Source organism: Tamandua tetradactyla, chromosome 19 (assembly GCF_023851605.1).
Source record: "Tamandua tetradactyla isolate mTamTet1 chromosome 19, mTamTet1.pri, whole genome shotgun sequence".
Taxonomy (NCBI): Eukaryota; Metazoa; Chordata; class Mammalia; order Pilosa; family Myrmecophagidae; genus Tamandua; species Tamandua tetradactyla.
Window position 1 is genome coordinate 55,346,301 of NC_135345.1, and position 8,332 is coordinate 55,354,632.

The window sequence follows — 8,332 nt, forward strand, 5'->3', positions numbered from 1 at the left end:
TTTTTTGTCTATTTAGAGGGTATAAAATGATATCTCAATATGATCTTAATTTGCTTTTATTTGATTACTAATGAAGTTGAGGATCCTTTAATATGCTGGTCAATTATAGTTCCTCAGTGATTTACCTTATCATGTTTCTTCAACATCTTTCCACTGTTTATAAACATTCCTTATGTGTTCAGAGTCCTAGTCCTTTATCAGTTAAAAGTGGTATGAAGTTTTTCTCTTTTTACTCTCTTTCATGGTATTTTTGGCAAAGAGAACTTCTTAGTTTTAATGTTGTGAAATATATTGGTCTCTTCTTTTATGGTTTGTGCTTTTTGTGTCTTCAATTCTATAGAGAAAGATATATTCGTTTCGAAGGGGAAAACTGTCTTTTTAAAGAAAACACAGGAGAATACCTTTACGATCATTAAAAGACCAAAAACTGCTAATCATAAACCATTGCTATTTTAACAAACATTTTTAAGGATTATTAAGCTAAATCAGGCAGATAAATTGAGCCCTAGCCTAGCCACTTTTGTTTTCTTTATTTCAATCCCTGGAGAAACAGATTCCTCTGTGCCACTGTTGAAGGTATGGTATCCAAACAAAGGGCTCAGCCCCAGCAAATGTTCATGTCCTAATAATTCCTTATTCCTCTCACCTCCAAGGTCTCCAACTTCCCAAAAGCAGTCAAAGGAACTGCTGAAGTCTCTTCACCTTTATTTCTTTGTTTCTAGCATTGATGGGGGGTCTGTTTCCGCTAATCTTAACTAAGGCAAAATGCTTCAGGATGTCTATTCTTCTGGTTGCATATGGAATTTCCTGGACTTCAGTTGATTGCTTGGGATGGGGGCTGATTAGATGCAGCTATTTCCAGGCATCCTCGCCTTTTCTTTCCTGAAAAACGATTGTGTTAGCAACATTTCTAGGTGGAGCTACTTTATTCACATTCATTTTCTTTTCTTTTCTTTTTCACTATACATCACACAAAGTTTTCATCCACAAAAGAATACGCTAGCATCTAGTGCTACTTTCAGAAACCCTATTCTTTGTAACATCATTTTTACATCCCTTGTAATACCGCCCTTTTATCATTTTTGTTGTTTTAAGGCCCATTTTTCCCTCTGCAATCTCATACGGCTTCTGCAGTATCCCATCTGCTGTATCATAATTCCCCTACCCCACCTTTTTCCATGCATCTACTTATGGATCCTTATTCTTCTCCATCAACACCTTCTCAGCAGTCCTGAGTGCCTCAGGGAGGCTGGCCTGCTGTGAGGCTCCACCATGATGAACGGGTTTCTTTTCACCCCTCAGTGACAGGCTGGCTTCCACTAAGGACAGCTAATGTCCTCGTAACTATGTAGAGTAAGTAGATTGGGTTACCGGTTCCACTACTTATCTCATTTTAGAATCAATGATCCAATTCACATGATCATCTCCTACAAACTAGGAAAACTATTCAACAGAAGTCCTAGTAATTGAGGACTCTCAAGACAATTAGGACCTCCTGAGTAGCTTATTTGTTTACTGTTTGATGAAGGTCATTGATTCCTGATCTAATGTCTGAATCTTATCCCCAGTTTCTCAATGTTCTAGCTACCATCTATTACTCGTTTCTCTGTGATGTGCTTCTGTTTGGAGCCTTCTCAGGCAGAGGTCCAGTTTATGACACAGCTGATCCTGAGCCTCCATGTGTTAATTTCAATGGTATTTTTGATCCTTGGAGAAAAGAATAGGCAGAATCCACCTCCTTCTGCCTTTGCCTTCCCAGGTCCAGCTGGTCACGTTGGGGAAAAAGACAGAAGGGGACTCATGGGTAGAGAAAACCTACATACAATATCCTGACTCCCTTCCCAAGTCCTATTATGTCATGGAGCCTACCAACAGAGAATGGTTGTTCTCTAGCGTTAGGGTCTGACTGAGACAAGGACTCTGTTTTTTTTTCTAATCAGTCAAGCATAAGGTATTTATGACTTCGTATATGCCAGGTCCTAAACTATAGACACAAAAGTGTACTTTAAAATCTGGAGTGGGACTTCCTGTGAATAAGGTTAAGTTCTGCTAAAAGTTTTACCTATGACATCTCATTTAATCTTTTTTTTTTGTCTTTATTAGAGAAGTTGTGGGTTTACAGATCAACTATGCATAAAATATAAGATTCCCATATACCACCTTATTATTGTTAACACCTCGTGTTGGGGTGGATCATTTGTTGCAATTGATAAAAGTATATTTTAATCGATAAAAGTATATTTTAATCATTGTACTATTAACTACAACCCCTGGTTTAATTGAGGGTTACTGCTTGTGTAGTGTAGTACAATGGATTTTTGTAACAATTTTTATCCTGTTATCATATACACAATATAGCACTGTCCCTCTTAATCATATTCAGATATTGAAATACAGACACACTTCATGAATTTGTGTGTCATCCTTCAGCAGGAGCCATGCGAAGCTTCTCTGTATTGTTCCAATTTTAGTATATGTGCTGCCAAAGCAAGCACTCATTTAATCTTATAACCATTGTCATCCTCAGTACTATCATCTGCATGAGAAACTTAAGGCTGAGAGAGGTTGTGTATATTTCTTGGTTATTCAGTTAATAAGTGAAGAATGATAGATTTACTTAGGCAAAGGGTGATTCTAACCACTACAGTGTCCTGCCACCCTCTAAAAAATAAATGATAAGCCAGAATGACAAGGTACTAACGAAAGAGTTCATAGAAAGAAAACCTACAGAAGGTCAGAGCAGTTCATGGACCACAGAGAAGGAAGGAGCTTCTTAGAGATTGTCTAATTCCATGAATCTCATTTTTTTTTTACTTGCAGCCCAAACAGGAAATGCATTTTACATCGTCACTAGTACACAATAAATATATAACTGAAACAAAATTCTACTTTGCAATATTTGCCTTTATTCTATTCAGTGCACTCCATTTTTCTATTGTCTTATTTACATACACAGATACATACACACACATATATATATACACACACATATATATAATTCTGGTATAGCCTATTAAATTGACATTACAACCTACAAACAGGTACGACCCCGGTCTGGAAAACACTGATCTGCAAACCATAACAAATGAGGAAAGTGAGGTCCAGAAATGATGAGTCCCTCACATAGTGTCTGGTAGACAATAATCCTCAGACATCTTTGCTTTATCTCCTTGAAGAAACCCACCCAAGCTCATGCAGCACCTCAGTGGATGAGCTGGAGTAGAATCCAGGCTTCCCAATTCCCAGCCCAGGAAGACTTTCCCACAACAGAGTTTCTTTACAGGAATGGGTAGAAGCAGAAGAAACAGTGAAGTGGTGGGACACTCACCTCCCCTGTGCTTTAACCCCTTGTAAGGTGCTTTGCCCAAGATCATGAGGCCACAGATCAGAGCTGTTTAACTCCAATGCCCATGCTCTTTCTGCTGTTGTCTATCCTGGTTACTCAGTAAAATTAACTGGGGAACTCTTAAAGAATACTAATGCATAAGCCACCCTCAGATGAATTAAATCAGATAATTTAGGGTGGAGTGCTTTTAAAAAGCATTCCAGATGATTTTAATACAGAACTACCACCTTAATGCAGTATAGAGCATATCTCCTGAAGTTTTCTTGCTGAGGTTTTGTACCCTACCAGAAGTCACCCCCTCCCAGCCCCATGGAGTCTGCTAGAAGTCCCCAGTCAAAAGTAGCTGCCCGTGTGGTGGTGACACAGGAGGCTAGGGGTGGGGTGGCCATATGATATACCTGGAGGTACTGAGAGTGGGGACACGAATGGACATTTGCACATTGGTGTTTATGGCAGCAGTGTTGGTGATTCACAGTGGATGGAGGTGGCCTGAGGGTAAAACTACTGAGGAATGAAAGGGGGAACTGTGGTGTACACAAACAACAGACTACTGAAGGACTATGAGAAGTAATGAAGTTGTGAGGCATGCAACTAGGTGAATGAAACTTGGGACAGTATGTTGAATGAAACGTCAGAAACAAAAAGACAAATATCATCATGTCTTACTCATATGGACTGGCTATAATATACAGACTCAGATAAATGAAATCGAGAGCACGGATTATCAGGTTGGGGACTATCGTAAAGGGTCCTAGATTGTAAGCTCTTAGAGCACTCGCATATATTCAGGAGCTGTAATTGTCATTTCTAAACTCAGATACTGAGCTATTTGTGTATAACCTGGTCATTCCCTGAATCTTCATGTGTTTATGTGATATTTGAGACTCAGAGTTAGAGCACTGAAACTATGAAATTCAGCATTACCCCATATAGTAACTGTTTAAAAAGTTAAAAAAGTAATCAGACTTCGACTAGACACATGAATGAAGCTGATCTGGACAGGACTAAGGTAAATCAGAATACAGGGTAAAGGATGATGTGGTTCATATTTTCAAACTTCACCTTCTGTGTGAGACCAAAGGAAGAAGTGTTTGCTTGGTGTAAAATTTATATTTTGGGTAGCGCATTATCTAATTTAACTTTTATGGTCAGTTTAGCTGAATACCATAATCACATGGAATCCTGAATAAGGAGTGAGATCATTTTGGTTTATTCAGGTTGGTGTGATGCCCCAATACATCCCAGAGAAATGTGGGCAGAGAATAAAAAAGTATTTGCAATCCCTTGGGGATTGGAAAGAAAGGAAGAAATATTAAATTTCCTCATCAGGGGAATTCCTGATATTTTCACAAGCAATGGAATAACCATTTCGATAGGTTAAGCCCTTGATCTTGGGGTTCACCCCTATGAAACTTATTCCTACAAAGGAGAAGCTAAGCCTACTTATACTTATGCCTAAGATGGGGGTGACAAAACAATTTTATTGCTCAGATGTGGCCTCTCTCTCTAAGCCAACTTGGTAGGTGAACTCACTGACCCCCCGCCCACTACATAGGACATGACTCCCAGGGATGTAACTCTCCCTGTCACTGTGGGACAAGACTCCTGGGATGAGCCAGGACCCAGCATCATGGGATTGAGAAAAAATTCTTGACCAAAAAGGGAAAGAGAGAAATGAGACAAAGTTTCAGTGGTTGAAAGATTTCAAACAGAGTTGAGAGGTTCTCCTGGGGGTTATTCTTACACATTTTGTAGATATTCCTTTTTAGTTTAAGGTATATTGGAGTGGCTAGAGGGAAATACCCGAAATTGTTGAACCGTATTCCAGCAGCCTTGATTCTTATTTTTTTGGCATGGGCAGACTACAGGAATCGAACCAGGGTTTCCTGAATGGCAGGTGAGAACTCTACCTCGGAGCTATCCTTGCACCACCCTAGCCATGATTCTTGAAGAAAATTGTATAACTATATAAATTTTACAATATGACCATGTGATTGTGAAAGCCTTGTGTCTGATGCTCCCTTCATCCAGGGTATGGACTGATGGTTAAAAAAATAAGGATAAAAAATAAATAAATTGCAGGGGGTATAAGAGATAAGAAAAAACTGGGTAGATTGAAATACTAGAGGTCAGTGAGAGGGAAAGGTAAGGCATATGGGATATAATGAGCTTTTTTCTTTTCTTCTTTTTATTTCTTTTTCTGGAATGATGCAAATGTTCTAAAAATGATCATGGTGATGAATATACAACTATGTGATGATATTGTGAGCCATTGGTTGTATATTTTGGATGGATTGTTTGTGTGTGGAAATGTTGCAATAAAAATACATTTAAAAAAATAACTTACCCTCCAATGTATTCTTCTAGCACACATACATCCTGTCATTCTGTTTGTCTCCTCTATCAGAATTTACACTTATTGAGTATATGCCTTACTTATCTTTGATGTTAGAGTGCAATAAATATTTACAGAATGCCATCTTTGAGTTGGATTGTGTTCCCCCAAAAGATATTTCGAAGCCCTAACTACCACTACCTGGGTATATGACCTTATTTGGCAATGGGGTCATTGCAGATGGAATTATTTAAGTTAGGATGGGCCCTTAACCCAATATGATTGGTATCCTTATAAGAAAGGGATAAGAAGCACAGACAGACAAAGAGAGAAGATGGCCATGTGGAGACAGAAGCAGAGATTGGAATTGTGCTATCACAAGCCAAGGAATATCAGCACTTGCTAGCACCACCAGAAGCCAGGAGAGAGGCATGAAACAGTCTTTCCTACAGACTTCAGAGGGAGCATGACCCTTCCAAACTTGATTTCAACTTCTAGCCTCCCGACCTGTGAGATAGTAAATTTGTGTTGATATGGGTCACCAAGTGTGTGGTAATTTGTCATGGCAGTCCTAGGAAATTAAGATGATGCCCTTAGCTTCTCTTCCTCCAAACCATCCATGTTGCTGACATCTAACATGACTCAACAATAATGAGGACCATTAAAATTCTCACCAGGATCACCAGAGACACTCACTCTTAGGAGTCCAAAAACCCTGATCAGTGAAAACCACAGTCACTAAAGGAAGTGAGAACACGGTGTGGCTGAGCTTTCTCTCCCATTCTTTCTCTTCCATTTGTCTCCTCCGGGTATTCAGATTTCAGACAGTGCAGTGTGGCTCATGTGCAGATCACTGGACAAGGAGAGAGTACAGACTTCCTGTCCCCAGTTGTGACATAAGAGTGCCATACGATGAGACCTCATGTTTCCGTTTTGTGAGTTGGGAAGGACAACATTGCTAACCTAATTGTCACCCTTGGCGCTTTCCCCACTTGGGGTTATATAAGAATGTCTTATATATGAAAACAAGCTTCATCCAAGTCCTTGAGCTTTTCTGAGGACAGCCTTGTATAAATATAAGATACCTTTTTTTATTGCTTGTGTCCCAAGAGATTTGTGGAAACACATTGGGAGCCAGAGTGCTCGTTTTTACAGGCAGAAAATAGCTGTTAGAAAAACAGCCTGAAGTGTGGAGCAGAATGTTCTTGTCCAGCAAACAGAATTATCTTTCCCAGGCAGCTATGAACGTGAAACACCTGTTGTACACGTTTCCTGCCCCTTCACATATATTGAAAGAAAGAGACCTTTACCCTGACCTGTCAACCAATGATCTTTGTGAACTTCTGTCCACAGACTCTCCGACAGTTATCTTGCTTGCTTCTGCAGATTTAAATGGTAAACATAGCTGATAATCACTAATAAGGCTTCTTCTCCAGATTACGCTCAGACCTTAACAAATCCTCACATGCATTTCTTCTTCCCTAAAATGCAGCCGCTGGATGGACGCTCATCCCATTAATGTCCTCCTCAGTGAAGTGACAAGGGTCTGGCTGCCACCAGCCCAACACTTGCTGGGTGCTGTTGAGTATAAGGGATCTTGAAAGCTACATCTTGGCCCTTCAACTGTTTAAAATCTTTGGGAGGAAAAACAAGAAAAATTCACTAAAAACATTTAGAGCACAAAATAAATCCATAATAAGATTCATTCACAGGTGATTAAAGAAGGTAGAAAGAAATCAATGTGGGAAGGTTGCATGGAGGACAGAATCAAAACACACACAGATGATGACTGATAACATCAGTTAAGTGAATGAAGGAAACTTGAAATGGATCTTAGAGGATGAAAACTATCTAAAATAATGCAGGATGAGGCAAACAGCCATGGCTGGGAAAGCCATATAGCCAGCTTTCTAAGATACTGACTTTGCAGTGCCGTGGATATGCTACTCACCAGCTGTGTGATTCTGAGTAAGTTATGCAGCCTCTCCAAGCTTCACTTACCTCTTCCTTAAAAAGTAAGTGATGACAATTCTTCTATCATGGGTTTTGGGGAGATTAAGTCACACAAGTATAGGCAAAGCTGTCAGCACATTGCTGGGTTCAAAAGATGTTGACAGTGGTGGTGGCAGCAGCGGCGGAAAACATTAACAAAGGCAGGAATTAGCTTAGGCTGACTATCTCAGACTATTATCTATATTATCTATTGTTCCCATAATAATCAAAATAATCTAAATACATGGTACTTAGTGTTATTTATGTGACTTTGAGCAGACAGAGCAATATTGTGAAGGAAGGAAAAAGTATATTTATTATCTTTCTCAAATTCTGTTATTTTGCCTCTTCCATCCCTATCAGCACCCTTTCCCATCTTCGCTACCTCCATATCCTCCATGTACCACAGTGAGCTCACAATCTCTCTTCTCTGTCTGTCTACACACACATACACACACACATACCAAATTGAAAATTTAATCTTCCAGGCTGGATGAGAGCCTGGCAAGTCAGAAGAGATCAATTTGCAATGGTGGCTTCTCAAGCAATGACATAATGGGGATTGGGGACAGATATTCTCTTGGCTATTTCTCTTTTTTTTAATGCAGTTTTATTGAGATATATTATATATTCACCTACCATATATTCATCTAAATTGT

At 39.4% G+C, this 8,332-nt stretch overlaps 1 non-coding gene across 1 annotated transcript; it reads right to left on the bottom strand.

Moving 5' to 3' along the window:
* Positions 1 to 2,388: 2,388 nt before the first annotated feature.
* Positions 2,389 to 2,495, bottom strand: LOC143663822 (U6 spliceosomal RNA). The gene has a single exon (XR_013166201.1). It is a non-coding gene; the product is annotated as a U6 spliceosomal RNA (small nuclear RNA).
* Positions 2,496 to 8,332: the final 5,837 nt, after the last annotated feature.